General features: G+C 39.1%; 1 pseudogene; it reads right to left on the reverse strand.

Annotated features, from left to right (window-relative positions):
- Positions 1-7,453: 7,453 nt before the first annotated feature.
- On the reverse strand, positions 7,454-8,064 carry LOC114046124 (annotated as a pseudogene).
- Positions 8,065-18,941: the final 10,877 nt, after the last annotated feature.

The raw sequence follows: 18,941 nt of genomic DNA on the forward strand, positions 1-18,941 counted from the left end.
TTGAATTCAAATTAGAAATCCTGAGGCTAATCCAGAAGGCATAATCTCCTTTGGTATTTTTAGGTTACTTCAGTGAAAAAGGACAATAGGATACCTAGGTTAGACTCTTCCCTTCCTTTTCCAATTCTCCAACCCTGTTTTATCCCAATCCATCTGCTTCAATTGAACTGAACAAACATTTATTAATTTAATACCCATTTAGTAGCAAGCCCAAACCACTGAGCTGGAGGGTGGGAGGGAGTGGTGGTGCACAAAGATAAATGTGATACAATTTCTCCCTCAAGGAAATTCCCACATTTCTGGATGTCAGCTATCCAAAGTCCATCGCCATTGTATGGTCTCTCCCTGGTGGCACCATCCATGGCCTGAATCTTACCATGTACCCACAGAATGTTGATAATCCTCTCATCTCCAGTTGATGATCTATTGTTAGAGCTACATGGAACTTTAGAGATCATTTACTCGAACCCTATCATTTTTCAGATGTGGAAAGAAAGCCCAAGTAAATTAAGTGACCAACCCAAGGTCACACAACTAATGTTTGGCAGAGTCTGGGAGATAGTAAGATACAATAGAATGAGCATTGGATTTGAAGTTAAAAGATCTGCATTTGAATCCCATCTCTATTACTTATTACCTCTGTGAACTTGGGAAAGTCAATTAACCTTTATGGGCCTCAGTTACCTCTCTGCAAACTGAGAGGGTTGGACTAAAATTACTTTTAAAATCCTTTCCAACTCAAAAGTCTATGATCTGATTTTTTAAAAAAGGCTATAGTCTTTTCATTCAAATCCACAGCTTCATTGCCCATAGTTTCCGCTACTTTTAATTCTCTAGCAGTCGGGACCCTCATGACAATGGGGGTGGAAATTGTAGAAAAACAGGGAACAGCTATTCCTCTTAGAAGAATAACCTCATGTTGTTGCTGTTTGTCTTTCATTTTATAAGAGGACCAATGTCATCACCGAGTGATGCCTTGACTCATGCATGAAATGGATTTAAGTGAGGCAGAGTTGCACAAAGTCATCAGCTTCACACTCTTTTCCAGAGTCATCAAAATCCAGAGGTAAGACAAAATTCAGGACAACTATCGATGGTTTGGGATACAGTGGATGACATTGACATCTTTGATGTCTGACCACAGCCTCTGTTTCAGCTGCCTTCATGACCTCTGGAACAAATTCTTCTCATCGGCCCATTCCACTGGGGAAAGTCTTCACCTGCTTGGGGTAGACATGCCCCTAAATAACCTCATATTTAACTGTTGAAGAGAGGCAATTTGATATCTTAGCCTTGCAATTATGAAGACCTGAGTTCAAGTTTCACTTTTGACACATTTAGCCTGATCATTTTCACATAAATAGCCCTATGAAATAAAATGGGTAAATATTGTTATCTCCTTCCAACAAATAAAGAAAACTGGGATAAGGATGATTAAATGAAGTCCTTCACAAAGAGATACTTTGACAAATGATTTAATCAGTGTAAGGAGGTCCCAGTAAAGAACCACCACCAAATGGGATCTGTAACTCATCTAGGAGCCACAAGGTGTCGGAGACAAAACAAATATTCACTGCCATCAAGAAGCTTACATTCTACTGGGAGTGGGAGGGTGGGGAAGGATACAAAAGATACCCTAATAAGCATAAGAAAAGGGGGCTAGGGAGAGATTAGATAAAGTGCTCTAGGAAAATAGAAAAAAAAGGAGATAGAGACTCAGAGAATACTTCTCAGAAGAGGATAGCACTTGATGTGAATCTGAAAAGAAAGCAAGAATTTTTTTGTGGCAGTAAGATGGAGATAATGTTGGGGTGTGCTGGTAAATGTTTAACAACCAGCTTTCCCACAAAGAAAATCTGTAGAGAGCAAACCACTTTACATTTAATCTGCATTATTAACATTTTCTCCATGACTTTCTTAAGCCTAGGCAATCAACAAAATAATAAATCAGTACCAATTTGTAGTATTTGCAGATTTCTAGGATATATGCTGAAAATTTAAAAATCACACTCCTGAATATATTCAGCATTGGGGGAGGAGGACAGCTTGAGCAAATGCATGGAAGCAGGAGAAATAGTCAATAAACTTTTATTGGTGGCAGCTAAGTGCTGCAATGGAAAAAGCTCAGGGTCTGGAGTCATGAAGATTCACCTTACATATTTAAAATCCGGCCTCAGACACTTATTTAGCTGTGTGACCCTGGGCAAGTCACTTAACTCTGTTTGCCTCAGTTCCTCATCATTTATTCCTCATAAAATGAATAAGGGAAGGAAATGGCAAACCTCTCCAGTATCTGCCAAGAAAATCCTACAACTGAAAAAAAAGACTTAATAACAACAGACCTTTATTAAGCACCTACTATATGCTAAGGATATAAAGAAAGGCAAAAAACAGTCCTGATCTCAAGGAGCTAATATCTAAGGAGGAAAGAGAAAGAAGCTCAAAAGGGGATGGGGAGAGTGCACATGGCCCCTGGGCATGATGACAGTTGGTGAAAAATGAAGAGATTGCTGCCATTGGCACCCTTTTTAAATGGAGGACCTGAGAGGAGTTGTCCATCGCCCAATCTCTATCTTCTCCAAATAAAGGGAAGAAGGGGCCCCAGGGTCAATAAGGAACTATGATTTTCAGGTTTTATATGATCTTGCAGTATGATGGATGAATATATATTATTTTTGTAATGAAATTCATTTACTTTATTCATATAAGAAGCCCTCACTCAGAGCCTTTTTACTCTTCTTTTGTTCACAATTTTAAGTGGTTGTGTGGCTTAGTGGAAAGCATGCTGCATTTGGAGTCAGATTCTGGGTTCAAATCCTACCCCTTCTTGCATCTATGAATTTGGGCAAGTCGTTTAAACTCTTTGGGCCTCAGCTTTCTCATCTTTGGTAGAAGACAGGGGAGGTTGGCTCTCTGCTTCATGGTAGGAGTGTAATTCTTCATAGGGGGAGATTTTATTGTCCGAAGCAGCAGTTAAATCTTGATTGGCAGAGGGAAATCTCCCTACATCACAGGCCTGGAGAGGCACTTTGTGACTTGTAGCATTTTTGGCAGGCAGCACGGTATAATGGTTAGTTTGTGGTACTTAAATTCGGGAAGATATGGGTTCAAATCTCTTCTCAGACACTTATTAGCTATGTAATCAAAGGCAAGTCATTTATCTTCTCTGAGCCCTTTTCTTGCCAAAATGGCTCTTCCAAACCTTTTCATCTCTCCTCAAGTCTCCCTGAGGGTCCTCTTGTTATCTTTATCATGAATTACAAAACTCCCCACTTCCAGGTCTCCTCTTTACCCTTGTTAGAATCTGGAAGGAGTTAACACTTAATAATCTGTAAATCCAGAGAGCTGTATTTCCCCCACTCTCTTCACAAATGGCTTTGATAATACTTGCTTCATATACAAACTTATACAGTGGCCATGGTTTTCATCCCCCCCCCCCAATTTATTGTTGTTGTTTTTGTTTTTGTTGTTGTTGTTCCTGGTTCAGCCATGGCTTCATTCATTAACTTGGTCCTAGAATCTTGAACCATCCATGAGCCAGGATGCCCAACACCCAGGATACATGGGATCCTTGAAATTGTCTTCCCATTCCTCTGTGGGTCTTTCTTCCTCAGAAGGGCTGGATCTGGACCAAGCCCCTATTTGTTATCTTTATCACGAATTCCGTGAAGCCATTGTTGAATCAGGAAGAAGCTTTATTAAGATCTGGGAAGGCGGGCATCCCACAAGTGTGAGAGCCAATGGATGAGCTTCTGATAAAGTGTAGGAGTACCATCAGGTGAGAAGTGAAGAAAAATAGAAGAAAGTTTTGCAAATAGTGACTTTGTATGGAACATAGGGTTTGTGAAGGGGGATAATATAAAATAATGCCTATACAGTAGGTGGGAACTGGACTACAGAGCACCTTAAATGTCAAGCTAAGGAGTTTTTAGTTTTGGTTTAGGCAATATGGAGTCACTGAAGGATTTTGATCTGCATGGTGTCACATTCAGTCTATTGCCTTGAGAAGCTTACTTTGGCAAATTTGCAAAGCATGCACTGAAAACTAGAGAAACTAGAGTCTTTTAGATAGGTTAGGAGGCTATAATAGCAGTAAGAGCAATAACAAAAGTAAAAGGTAGGGGCAGCTAGGTGGCCCAGTGGATAGAGCACCAGCCCTGAAGTCAGGAGGACCTGAGTTCAAATTCGGGCCTCAGACCAACCACTTGACACTTACTAACTGTGTGACCCTGGGCAAGTCACTTAATCCCAATTGCCTAAAAAAAATGAATAAATAAAAATTAAAATTAAAAATTAAAAAAAAATTAAAAGTAAAGGGCAATAAGGACTTGAGAACTACTAGGTGACTTAGCAGATAGAACCCTGGGCCTGGAGTTAGGAAGACCTGACTTCAGATTGGCCTCAGAAATAGTCATTCAATAAACCCTTAAACCTTTACTAATAGCAACTAGGTGAGTAGGGAAGATTCACCTTCCTAAATTAAAAATCTAGCCTCAGACACTTACTATCTGTGTGACCCTGGGAAAGTCACTTAACCCTGTTTGTTTCAGTTTCCTTATCTATAAATTGAGCTGGAGAAGAAAATAGCAAACCACTTCACTGTCTTTGTGAGAGAAATTAATGATATAATTATGTTAATAGCTAATTATAAATTTTTAATCCATCCTTTTCCTCCTATTTCTGTGAAGACCCTACTCCTGAAAAAGTCAGTTCTCAGCCTGATAAGATTACTTCTAGCCTCCAAGGCATATGCTCTTAACTAGGTTGGGAGGTACTTCACCTCACTCAGCCACTAACTAGATTGGGAGGTATCACATCCACCTTTAACTTGGTTGGGTAGGACCACACCCAACTGAGAAACCACTTGCTGTTTCTTGTATAAACAGAATCCAGTCTGGGTGAGACCTTATCCTGAGGGAAGGAACCCCTGTTCTTTAGACCTTCCATTATAGTTCAAGGCAACCCAGCTTATGAAGGAGAAAACTAGTCAGAGAGGTAGGATGGAAATGACTTTCCCTGCCCAGATTGTTGGAGGCTACTAGGCTTTCATGATCAAACCAGCTGGAGAGCTGAAGACTTTTAGCCCACTTCCTCGTTAATGTCCAACAATCAGGGTTAAGTTTCACTTGTCAGATGAGTTCCCTGTCAGAAGGTACACACCTGATTTAAGGTGTTTCAGAGTCTCCCTTGCCTTCTTTGTTTACCAAGAAAAACCACTGATCATCAATTTATTGCTTTTTAGCTAACCCAATTAATAAATAATTAATTACCTGGAAACTCTGTCTCTTGGGGTTTTTATTCATGACATTGCCAAGAAAATCTCAAATGGGATCAAATGGAGTCTAGAAGAGTTGGACACAACTGAAATAACTGAACAACAACAAATACAAAGACTTTAACTAGAAGTAGTTATTTGAGTGAAGAAATGTGGGGCAGCTGGGTGGCACAGTGGTTTAAGTGCTGGACCTAGATTCAGAATTGGATCTGACCTCAGACACTTACTAGCTGTGTGACCCTGGGCAAATCACTTAGCCCCTATTTGTCTCAGTTTCCCCATCTTTAAAATGGGGATACTAAAAACACCTACCTCACAAGGTTATTGTGAGGACCAAATGAGACAATAATTGTTAATGCCTTGTATGTAGTAAGTGCTGTAAAAATATATCATCATCATCATCTAGATCCAACTTTTGCATTTACATCGTGGAAGATTATATTTTATGTTAAAAGTATTTGCTTACAGGTCTCACTTGCCCTAGTAGATTGTAATCTCCTTGAGGGCAGAAAGAAAGTCTTATTTTTCTATGACTTTTTAGAAATATTTAACAAAAGTGTTTCGCACGTAGAAGAAACAACAGCTGGGACTAGGGGTATGTAAAAAGCCAATGAGGTTATAACATATAGGGTGGGGTGCGACCAGAGATATATTTTGTATTACTTTTTGTTAATGAATATATTTTGAATACTAGAACATCCTATTCTATGGCATGAAAGTGTTCTCTATGTGAAGATGCATTTGTCAAGAGTGAAGACTCAAAATTTCTGAGGTTGACTCTCACTTGGAAGTACAGTTTTGAAATTGGTGGAAGAACTAGGGTATAAAAAGAGAAGGGAGCCATAAAAGTTTATTTTGTAAGATGTCTTGCCTTCATTTCCTACCATTCACTCATCCATTGAGTTTAATTTTTTTTTGTTTTTGTTTTTGTTTGTTTGTTTTAGTGTAAATATATTTAATGTCACTGAAATTACAATTCCTTCAACACTTAGAAAAACCTCCAGGACTTCAAAGGGTTCAAATAAATAGCCTGTGAAATTAATTGTCCCACATGTTTAATTGACTTTTAAAACAACAGTGTATGATTCAGGAGCCTTTGAAAAATAACTATAGTTTTCAGAAAAAAAAAAAAAGGTACAATAGTACAGTGTGCCCAAGGAAGACTTACTACAAATATGAGAATCTACCAGTCTCAACAATGAATGAAATCACTAAATAAAAAGAACTTATTTAAATGACAATCACCACCATGAAAAGGTGAAAGAATGCTCTACCCAATCCTCATGAATTTGTGAAATTCTGTTTTTAAACAGAATCATAAGGGTAATATAAGTCAGGTCCTCCCAAATAGGGAGCCAATAAGCTCCAGAATTTCAAAAGCATTGTTTTCAAGTTCAACAATGTGGCCTAAATCCCCTCTGTAATGTAATTTCTTTCTCAAGCAGGTTCCTAGCAAGTCTTCATCAAATGGCAAATTCAACAAAGCTAGTCCCCTTCTGCCCTCTAGACCCAACACCCATTGTCCTCTGCACCCTAAGAACCACCTAAAAGCAGGTCCCCAAATGCCAACATTCTTATCAAAAAGCTCTCCATGAATTTGAGGAATAGGGGAGGGCCAGAGCATGAATATGCTTCTCATTCTGGAAGGTGTCCTAAGAGGATGCAGCAGCATCACACCAACCCAGGGAATGACTTTTGGATTCACCATTTCCTTCTTTTTAGTGGATGGCTCTAATTGAACCAGGCCCTTCATACTGAGTGATATGCCTCCTTTCAGGGCCACTGTCCCCTTTCACAGCATGTATCTCACTGCCAGCAGGGGGTACACTGAAAATATCAGCAGAGAAGAGCTGAGATTTACCAAGTCTGCTAATAAAGAGGTAATTGTCTTTGCCAACCTACCACTTTTTAAATCCATTGATAGAGACAGGTAGGTTTCCCCATCAGAAATTACTACAGAATAAGGCCTAACTACATAATATTGTTGTACTCTGAATTAATAAACATCATGGGACTAAGAAGCTGTTCAATAGTGAATTCAGCCCAATGTTTAAGGACCAAAAAAGTGTGTATCTAACACATGTAGTTTATCCCATGTCCTAATAAAGAATATTGGGGTGTTTCATCCAAGAGAATACAATGAAATTTCCAAGTTTGATCTTAAACAGAAAAGACCAGCTAGTCAGTCCATCTGGCTGATTGTTATTCATCAGGGATTGGTGGTGGAATTGGAGCAGGCTCTGATAAAGGAATAAATCTGTTCAAGGAAACACTTGGGAACCTGGCTTCTTGGGCATTATCATTCTCATAGTGGAGTCACTTGCCATCCTAGCTCTGAGACTCTGCTTCTTTCATTTCTTCTTCTACAGGAAGTCCAACAAATGCAGGGAAATCATCAGTAATAATCAAAGTATATGCCTGAGAAAACAGTACAAAGGCTCATCTTCTTGTGGCATCTCTGAATGCTTCCATGATGGACTGAATGGACTCAGACCACTGATGTGACCTGAAGGTCATAAAGATTCTTGACAAATTTCTCTGCCAAATTCTTTGTCCTACTGACCAAATTCCCCCAAGCCCAGAATTTGCATGTTTTCTAGCAGGAGGAATTTATTTTCAAAGATAATCAGCATTATTCATGTCATTGTGTAGTAAATACAGAGGAAGGAGCTGCCCATAAACTAGGGGCATAGTGATTCCTCTAGAAGCCTGAACTTCCGGTTCCTGCACTGATACAGCAGCTTCTTAAAGCTGAAGGTGGTGTTGTCCAGCATCCCCAGCACAGGCATCTTCCCTGACTGCACTGGGCGTGGGACTTCTCCACAGTGGCCACCTGAGGTCAGCTCCTGGAGCTCGCTGACCTGGGCCCCCTCAGTTTTTGAGACCAAGGTCTTCTTCACTGTATTCATTCATAATACATTTTTTTTTTCTTTAGAGGTTTTATATTTTCTGATTCAGTGGAAATTCCTTGAGTCTACTGTGGAACTCATTTTGTCTTGCCATCAACTTTCACAGCCTAAGACATCATCCAAGAGAACCATTCAATCTTTCATTTATTCATGTGTTTGTTTCTTTGCTTGTTTATTCATTCGTTTATTTATTTAGCATTCTAAATTTCCCTCTTCATCCTTCTGTACCTGAAAATTGTCTCCCTTTTTGCTCCCCTCAGTCCTTCTCTCTTGTTCCTTTTCTGCTGTCCCTTCCAACTGATCTCCAATTTAGGTGCCTGCATGGCAGCTACTATTTTTTTTAAAAAGCCCCCATTTTTATACCAAGGAAAAACAAGACAGACTTTACTTTAATTGGTTTTGATAATCATACATCACTTTATTGGCCATTTCAATGTGAGTTCAAATAAGTAGAAAGCCATTTTTAGTATCCCTTTCGGTCACTTTCATTAAAAGTTACCCATAGTAATAAGCATCGTTGACAGCCTTCTACTGATTATTAATAGGACAGATAATGAGTGATCCAGGAATAATTTTTTCTTTAGGAATGCCAAAAGAGAAGTAAGGGCGAAGAGGCCCTTCAAAGACTGTGTTTGAAGGACTGTGGATAAGGCATCCATCTGTGACATCATAAAATGCTAAATGTCCCTTTTCATAATCAAGAAAAATGCCTACTTTGTATACAGGCTGAATAAATTGAAAACAATTATGTGAATTCAAAAGGACGAAACGATTTCCAAATACGCAGCCTGCTAGGGTCCTTACACCCTCAGATGAGGAGAGTTTCCCCTTTCGGATGACTGAATCTTTACAGATGCCCACTTCCCACACTGTCTTATATCCCACCTCCACTTCCCAATAATGTTTCCCTGAGGTGAAGGTCTGGACCCCTAAAACAGCAAGAACATAGTCAAATCTCTCTTTGTTGTCAGGCAGGACCTGGGGGCCACTTCCATACTGGACCCTCTTCAAGTCCTCAGACAGGATGAGATGAGGATTGGCTGATTCAGGATCAAGAGTTATATCCCTCTGGAAACTCAAGAGCACTTCTCTTGATCCTGTGATGTACCAGGTGGTCAAGCCAGGGGAAGGAAGCTCTGGTTCTTGAAGTAGCAGTTCCTCATTTCTTTTCATAGTGCCTTTCACATCCTGCAGCATTTCCAAGGGCACCTTGTCCAAATTCTCCTCTACTTCTGCAATCCTTCATTGCAGATTCTGGATTTGTTGGGACAGCTTGGCCTTGCCCTTCTCCAGTTTGGCCAGATTATCTTTGGATTCCTGTCCCATTCCTTGCAGGTATTGATATTCTTCATCCCATAAGAACCGGTGCATTTTTCCATATTCAGAAATAACAGAGCATTTCAAATTGGAGGCAGCCTCCTTACGGTGAGTCTCTCTCCTTCTCACTTCATCCAATGCCATTTTAAATTCCTCTTCTTTTTTCTTTAAGACAGTCAATGTCTCCTGGAGCTTGTCCTTGCTCTTGTCAGCAGCTGTTTCCAAGGGAAGGGCTTGATGGCCCTTGTGCTCTGGGGCTAATAAACAGGAATCACAGAGGACTGTCTTGTCTTCCTCACAGAAGAGCTTCCTTTTTTCCTTATGTTGATCACAGGTGGTCAGGCCCACCATGCTCTGTCTGAGCATTTTGCCAGTCATGGACAGATTCCCCTTGGACATCAAATCACTGTATTTGATGACTCCTCTGCACTCTGGGCAGGTTAAGGTTTCCTTGGCTCCCTTCTTGCACTGGAGGAGACACTGTGCAGAAGCTGTGGCCACATGTGACAGTCAGTGAAGTCAGTGAAGTAGCCCAGGCACATGGAGCAAGTGAGATCTGCCTGGAGGTTGTCAATTAAATCTCTTGCATTTGGATTCCTAGGTCTCTGGTTCCTTCCTTCTCAGATATCTCTGTCAGGAGAGGTAATGCTGGCTCTTCCCCTTGAGCTCTGGCAGCAAAAGGTATTAGCTCTGAGTTGTGGGAGTCCTTTTATGTCTCTTCCTCTGCTTTGCCCCCTCCCTTTACTCCACCCCCAAAAGGTAAGAACTCCTAATTTTTGAGAGGGTTTCCAGACTCTTCCCTAGGGCTGAATTTTCACCTTACTTCTTATCCCACAGCTCTTGAAGAAAACAGCTTTTACTTCCTCTTAGTAGTTGCAAAGCAGTTGCAAGTAGTTGGGTCATTTAGCAATAACCCATTTCATTTCCAAGCCTCAGGACATCACGTTTCTGTTGTTCTGAGATGGAAATAGGGCAAGAAACACCCCCAAAACATCACCTCTTTCCCCAAACTGCCTTCTTCCCTACAACCAACATATGTTTTAAACTTTGGTATTTCCCCCTAAGCCTCTCTTTTTGTCTCCTCTCTCTGTTATGATTCATTGATTAGAATGACATGGTATTTTTTTTAATATGCAGATTTCTTTTTTTCTTTTCTTTAAGGGAGACTTCTGATTCCTTTCTTCTCAAATATTCCACTCAGAAAATAAAACACTACCTCTTTTTTTCTCAGAGCTTTACCAACAAAAGATTTCAGAACTGACCTTTTAGTGTCTTTTACTTTTTCACAATTTGCCTGTATAAGCTCTTCTTGTTACCCCTCCCTCAAAAGGTGAGAACCCCTATGTCCCAAAGTGCTTCTAGTCTCTGCAATGGGGCTGAGTTCTCACCTTTTTCTTTTTTTTTCATAATTATGACTTCTCATGTTCACAATGGTGTTCACTGAAGGCAATTGAGACCAGAGATTCTTGGTCCTTCAATCCTTCAAGTCAGTGAGGACTGGGTAGAAATGACTGGATTTTTTATTGAAGACACAGTGACAGTATCAGTATTCTTTTAGATTATCTTCTTTGGTGTGATCCTCTGAGAAGAGGGAGAGGAAGTTCTGTAGGGGAAGAACAAGGGTATAAAAAACAGAAGGCAGCAATAAAAGTTTGTTTTGTAAAAACTTTTGCCTCAATTTCCTGTGTTCTCCTCATCTGCTGATGTCTTATTCATTAAAACTATTTAAAATACCATTATTTCTGTAGATGTCTATTTTCCTGATTCAGTGGAAGTTCTATGAGTCTACTCTGCTCCTCAATTGCATTGTTTCTTACTCAGGGAACAAAAGTCTTTTTAAAAAAATTAGTTATAAAATTTATTATCATCTTTCTTGAATGTGTTTTTCATAGCATCAATTTTTCTTTTTTTTATATTTAATTTTTTTCTCAATTACATGTAAACAAACAAATCTAGAATTAGTTCTTTAAACTTTTGAGTTCTAAATTATCTTTCTCTTCACTTTCCTCCCTCTTTTAAAAGGCATGTAATTTGATATAGATCATGATTGTGTAGTCAATCAAAACATGTCCATATTAGCCATGTTGCAAAAGACAATGCACACCCCAAAAACAATAAAAAGATTCCCCCCCTTTTGGTGAGGCAATCAGGGTTAAGTGACTTGTCCAGGGTCATACAGTTAAGTATCAACAGTCTGAAGCCCTATTTAAACTCACATCCTCCTAACTCCAAGATCTGAGCTCTATTCTCTGTACCACCTAGATGCCCCCCAACTTTTTTTTTAAGAAGTATACTTGAGATGGCAAATGAGTTGGGATAAGGTATTCATGTCTGATAATACAACATTTGAAAATGATTCATGTAGGTACCTATGATTTATTTTATTTAATTGAATGTGAAGCAGAGGAAAAGGTTGTTAGGTATAAGATCACATGGAAAGAGCACAAGAAACTTTAGTTCCATGCCCAGGGCAATGGAACTTCTATTACTGTAAAGTAAAATGCAGGACTTTGCCCATATGGATAAATGTGTGACACTAACAAAGCTCTACAGAATGATTTAGTTCTTTACAGACTGCCTTGTCCATCACAAGATTATAGTTTCTTAAGATCATAGGTCTAGAGCTAGAAATATTCTAAGAGGTCTTCTGTGTCCTGTCCTCCTTATACTTATATAGATTTCCAACTCTTTTACAAATAAGGAAATGGAGATTTAGCAAGAGAAAGTGTCTTACTCAAAAGGGAGCTTTAAAAGTACCCAGTAAATTAACTAAATTAACCAAATGATTATGATGATGGCTTTGTTGTTGTTCAGTCCAACTCTTCATGATCCCATTTGGAGTTTTCTTGGCAAAGATACTGGAGTGGTTTGCCATTTCCTTCTCCAGCTCATTTTACAGATGGGGAAACTGAGGCAAACAGTGTTAAGTGATTTGTTCAGGGTCACATAGCCAGTGAGATTCTGTGGCCAGATTTGAACTAGGGAAAATGAGTTCTTGACTCCAAGGCCTGGCACATTATCCACTGCACCACCTAGCTGCCGTTTATATTACTACTCCATATTTAAATTATCACTCAACAGTGATATGGCAGGGCTGTGGGTTAGTTACTCCTGCTTTGTATTTGGACAGGAATGGTTGATCTGTAGTTGCTTTTTTTGAATCACTAACTAAATCTTTTTCCAGCTTAGTTTCTGAGTTTGCTTTCTTTCTGAGGTTACTAGCATCATTTAAAAGGAAGAAAAACAACAATCTTCCCCACCCCCTATACCCAAATAACACAATTCCAGGTAGAATGGCTGTTAAGATAAAAAATTTGGGAGTAAAAATTCCAGATTCTGCCTGTTTGTCTCAAATTGCTAACAGGCAGGTGTAGGCCATTTGCCTCAATGGGAAACTGGTCTTTCCCCATATCCATAATGTTGAAAATGCTTTCTAATCACATTTGAATGTGGAACAGTAATGACTTTACCACAATAAGAAAGGCTAGATTTCTGATTCAAATCAGTTCTCCTAAGTCGAGAGCTATTTTCGAACTTTTTCTTCCCCTGAAACATTTAGCGATTTGTTTATTTTTGTTAGAAAGACAGCCCTGTCCCTATGCCAGGGAATTTTCAAACATCCTGCCACCAACATCTGCACACAGAATAGAATGCTTTGGAGGGTCAGATGAAAAAAACAAATTTCCTTGGAAAGAGTGATAAAGACAGCAGTGTTTCTGTGAAGATCTACAGAATCTGCAAAAGAAGTTGCCAATTAAATTATATCGGTAAACCATTGTGATTAAGCCAATCTTTCAGGATGAAAAAGGGATCTGAGGTTATCTATCCTAAGCAAATGCGTTACAAGACTTTTAGATTTTGTATGACATTGTTTATTTGATGTGGGTCCTCTAGTGCCCAAGATCTCATGGTTCATAGCATACTCTGACTATTATATTCTGACTAAATGACAGTAGGGATGCACCCAGGATTGTGAGGGGAATCACTATATAGACAAGCACTGCAAAGCTCCTTAGTTTTTTCTAAGAGGATAGTTTCAAAATTTTGCCAGTTAACTAAATATTTCCATCACTAGGAATTGAAGTTTGCAAGAGTAGCTAAGTCATAGGAACAAGAGGACTGTAACACATACATAGCAAGCCAATTTGGCTTGCTTCAACCAGCCTTGATTCTTGCAATCTCCTCCCTCAACCTTGATGCACTGCAGCTGAATCAATCAGGGGGAAATTTGGATGAATTGGCACAATGGCCAGAAATATCATTTCCATTATACAGTTGTTCTGCTACATTTAGATATAACCTATGCCTTCAGAGCCAATGCAATGCTTGCTGCAGTCCTCTCCTGGGGTGATTGGAACTAATTAAAATGCTTTGGGGGAGGAGAGATGAAAAAATAGACAATCAATTTCAGCCAGTACTAAGAACCGACTTTCAGCTACTCAGCTCCATTTCTGAGCCTCACAGTACTAGAAATGTAGCCTGTTAGGAAAACCTGTGGGCTGCACTTGTTTGGAAATGCCAAAGAAATAATTCACTTTTGAAAAATGCTTAATCATATGCTATAATATTATTTCTCAGGCAAGTCTTCCAGGGTGTAGTACTGGAAAGGAGCCAGACCATTGATGTGGGGCATACTGATAAGAATTTGGCTGAATGTCCCTGTTTTGTGGCCTTAGAAAGAAGACCATGCACCACTGAGAGGCCCTGATGATTCTTAAATTGCTTAAGTAATTTTACTAAGTGGTTTGTGTGTTTATGTGTGTTGTTTTGTTTAGTTTAGTTTAGCTGTTTTCTGAATGACAATGAGCATCACCTGAACAGGAGATCCCCTGGTTTTTTCCCTCTCTGAAACAAGACACATATTTACATGGTGATTCTTTCTGAGGGTTTTAAGATTTTCAGAGGATAAAGAAATAAAGATCAATGTGGGGGAGGGGCAATTTGAATGGAACAATGAACGCAGCTTCAACATTACTTATCTATATGACTTGAGCCAACCTAAGATTTTATTAGTGAAGGGAATCCCCCATGAAAAACTCCCTCTAGCAGAAATCAGTACTTTCTCTGCAACTTATAGACTTAGTTGACTGGAGCCACTAATAGGTTAAGTGACTTGCCAGGGTCATACAGCCATATATGTCAGAGATGGGACTTATAATAAGGTATTCCTAACACTGAAGCCTGATCTCTGTCTATCCTGTGCCCTCTACACCCCCCTCACATATTTCCCTTACACCAAAACACTTATATATATATAATATAATATATATACATATATATAATATGTATATAATATATGTAAATGTAATATATATTATATATAATGTATAACATACATATATAACACACACACATATATAACACACATATATGTAACACTCATATATATATTTTCTGATTACTACTTATTAAAATGAATGCAGAGTCCTAGAAGACAGTTAATGCTGTTAGGAAATATCTAATAAGTCCAAATAATCCATAACTTACATACATTACATACCTAGGAGTTTCACATTTGTCTTAGCAGAGCATAATTTCTCCTAAAAAATCAAAGGATGTTAAAAGTCTTAAGGGACCTTAGAGATCATCTAACCCAAGAATTCTTAACCACTTTTGTATCACAGATCCTTGATGATCTGGTGAAGCCTCTAAACTCCTTCTCAGAATAATGTTTATAAATATATAAAATAAAATACCTAAGATAATGAGGAAAATTATATTGAAATAAAAGTATTAAAATATTAAAAAAATTAATTTCCCTTGACTCTAGGTTAAGGAGCCCTGATGTAGTATAAACCCCTCATTTATATAGATGAGTAAACTGAGTCTTAGAGGAGTCATTTGACTTGTCCATGGTCACACAGCTGATGAGAGGCCAAAGCCAGTGTTTTTCCCCTACATCTTGCTGCCTCATTGACTCTACTGTTCGTATTCCCTATCTTCCTTTCTCCCCTCCCCTTTTGACCAATACTGCCTGAAACTAATCCATCCACCCTTTCCCCCAAGCCTGGGATCATGGGACCATGGCATTTTTAATGGGAAGAGAGGACATTTAAGAATGAGTGCAGCCCTCATTTTACAGACTACTGTAAATCTTGACTTAGGATTGTACTAAGTCTAGCCCTCATTTTATAGGCAGCTGTCTATCCCACAAATGTAGCTCCTAGTGCAGTTGAAGGTACAAGCGAGAAGATTAGGGTTGGTGAAGGAGGAGAGGAGAACAAACTTCTGAAGTTCTCTCTCCCTTCACTACTGTTCAATGCATGTCCCTGATGTCTTTCCCCAATTCCTTTGATGAAACATCCAGAGAAGACTGTGTTTGCTGTTCCTCTGAAATGTAGCTGAGTCTTACTTTAGTCCTTTCTCTACACAAAGACCCCATTAGTACCTAGAAGTAATCATTCCTATTTAGCCTAAATGAAAGAAGTATTGAGGACCTTTTAAATTCTGAAAGTGGAAAGAGATGATGAATTAGAGCCTGAGACTCACAGAATTAAAAAAAAGGAATGATAGGGAAGCCAGCCTAGGAATAAATTGATGAATAAGTGGGGCTAGGCAGATGAGACAGAAAACATTTATTAAGCACATGCTATGTACTAAGCAATGTGCTAAGAACTGAGAATGCAAGGAGGAAAGCAAAACAATCTCTGTTCTCAAAGAGTTTGAATTTGAATAGGAGAAGGCAACAAATATATTAAGTTTGATATGCAACTCAGATAGAAAGGCTCAATGGTCCTTAGGGTGCAGCAGCAAGGCATATGAGATGTGTCTTCTTTTTTTCTTTTCTTTTCTTTCTTTCTTATGCTTAGATTTTATTTATTTATTTATTTATTTTTATTTCTTTAGTTTTCAACATTCACTTCCACAAGATTTTGAGTTCCAAATTTTCTCCCCATCTCATCCCTCCCCCCAGCCCAAGATGGCATACATTCTGTATACCCCTTCCCCTAATCTGTCTTCCCTTTTATCTCTCCCTGATTCTCTTATCCCCTTCCCCTTCTATTTTCCTGTAGGGCAGGATAGATTTCTATACCTCATTTCTTCTATTTCTTATTTCCCAGTTGAATGTGAAAACAATTTTTTTAACTTGTGTTTTTAAAACTTTGGGTTACAAATTTTCTCCCTTCCTCCCTTCCCACCCACCCTCATTGAAAAGGCAAGCAACTCGATACAGGTTATACATGTGTAGTCATGCAAAACACTTCCATAGTAGTCAGGCTGTGGAAAACTAAGTATATTTCCCTTCATCCTATCCCACCCCCCATTTACTCTATTCTCTCTTTTGACTCTGTCCCTCCTCAGAAGTGTTTGCTTCTGATTAACCACTCCCCCAATCTGCCCTCCCCTCTATCATCACCCTGTTCTCGTGTCCTCTTCCCCTCCCATTTTCCTATAGGGAAAGATAGATTTCCATCCCCAATTGAGTGTGTATGTTATTCCCTCCTTAAGCCAAATCCCATGAGAATGAGATTCACTCATTCTCTCTCACCTTTCCCTACTTCCCCTCCACTGTAAAAGTCTTTTCTTGTCTGTTTCATGTGAGATAATTTACCCCATTCTACTTCTCCCTTTCTCCTTCTCCCAGTATAATCCTCTCTCACCCCTTAATTTTATTTTCCAGATATCACCCCTTCATCTTCAACTCTCCCTGTGCCCTCTATTTATCTATCTGTCTATCTATACATACATACATATAATTTTTTTCCCCTCCAACTACCCTAATACTGACAAAGGTCTCATGAGTTACAAATATCATCTTTCCATGCAGGAATGTAAACAGTTCAACCTTAATAAGTCTCTTATGATTTCTTTCTTGTTTACCTCTTCATGTTTCTCTTGAGTCTTGTATCTGAAAGAAAAATTTTCTATTCAGCTCTGGTCTTTTCATGAAGAATGCTTGAAAGTTCTCTATTTCACTGAATATCCATTTTTCCTCTGAAGGATTTATGCTCAGTTTTGCTGGGTAGGTGATTCTTGGTTGTAATCCTATCTCCTTTGCCCTCTGGAATATTATATTCCAAGCCCTGCAGTCACTTAATATAGAAGCTGCTAAATCTTGTGTTATCCTGATTGTGTTTCCACAATACTTGAATTGTTTATTTCTGGCTGCTTGCAATATTTTCTCCTTGACCTGGGAACTCTGGAATTTGGCTACAATGTTCCTAGGAATTTTCCTTTGGGAATCTCTTTCATGAGGTGATCGGTGGATTCTTTCCATTTCTATGTTGTCCTCTGGTTCTAAAATATCAGGGCATTTCCTTGATAATTTCTTGAAAAATGATGTCTAGGCTCTTTTTTTGATCATGGCTTTCAGATAATCCAAATTTTTTAAATTATCTCTCCTGGATCTATTTTCCAGGTCAGTTGTTTTTCCAATGAGATATTTCACATTGTTTCCATTTTTTCATTCTTTTGGATTTGTTTTACAGTGTCTTAATTTCTCACAAAGTCACTAGCTTCCAATTGCTCCATTCTAATTTTTTTTTGGTGAGGCAATTGGGTTAAGTGACTTGCCCAAGGTCACACAGCTAGTACGTGTCAAGTGTTTGGTCTGAGGCTGGATTTGAACTCACATCCTCCTGACTTCAGGGCCGGTGCTCTATCCACTGCACCACCTAGCTGCCCCTCTCCATTCTAATTTTTAAGGAAGTATTCTCTTCAGTAAGTTTTTGGACTTCCTTTTCCATTTGGCAAATTTTGCTTTTTAGGTCATTCTTCTCCTTATTGGCTTTTTGGACCTCTTTTGCCATTTGGGTTAGGCTATTTTTTAAGGTGTTATTTTCTTCAGTATTTTTTTGGGTTTTCTTTAGCAAGCTGTTGACTTGTTTTTCATGATTTTCTTGCATCACTCTCAGTTTTTCCTCTACGTCTCTTACTTGCTTCTCAAAATCCTTTTTGAACTCTTCCATGGCCTGAGACCAATTCATATTTTTCTTGGAAGCTTTAGATGTAGGAGCTTTGACTTTGTTGTCTTCTTCTGGTTTTATGTTTTGTTCTTCTTTGTCACCAAAGTAAGATTCTGTGGTCTGACTCTTTTTGCCATGCTTGCTCGTGATCACAGCCAATTGAGATATAAACTCTTCATTAAGGTGGGGTCTGCTTCCAGTGTGGAGAATGTACTGTCCCAAGCTTCAGGGGTTTTGTGCAGCTGTTTTCAGAGATACTTCTAGGGATCTGTAAATTTTTAGTTCTTCCAAGGTGCTATGATCAAGGACAAGGTGTCTATTCCTTTCCTGGCCTGTGCTCTGGTCTGTGAGTGAATACAAGCTTCCTTTTCTGTTTTGGAACTGTGAAGAGGATTCTCTTTCCACAGCCACTACAAGATCCACCAAGCCAGTGCTCCTCCTTGCCCCAGGACTGCCACCCAGAACTATGACCCAAATCCAAGCATGGGCAAAGTAAGAGAATCCTGCATCAGCAAAGAGATCCCTGCAATCCCC

This window comes from Vombatus ursinus, unplaced genomic scaffold (assembly GCF_900497805.2).
Source record: "Vombatus ursinus unplaced genomic scaffold, bare-nosed wombat genome assembly UNPS02014781.1, whole genome shotgun sequence".
In the NCBI taxonomy this organism is placed as follows: domain Eukaryota; kingdom Metazoa; phylum Chordata; class Mammalia; order Diprotodontia; family Vombatidae; genus Vombatus; species Vombatus ursinus.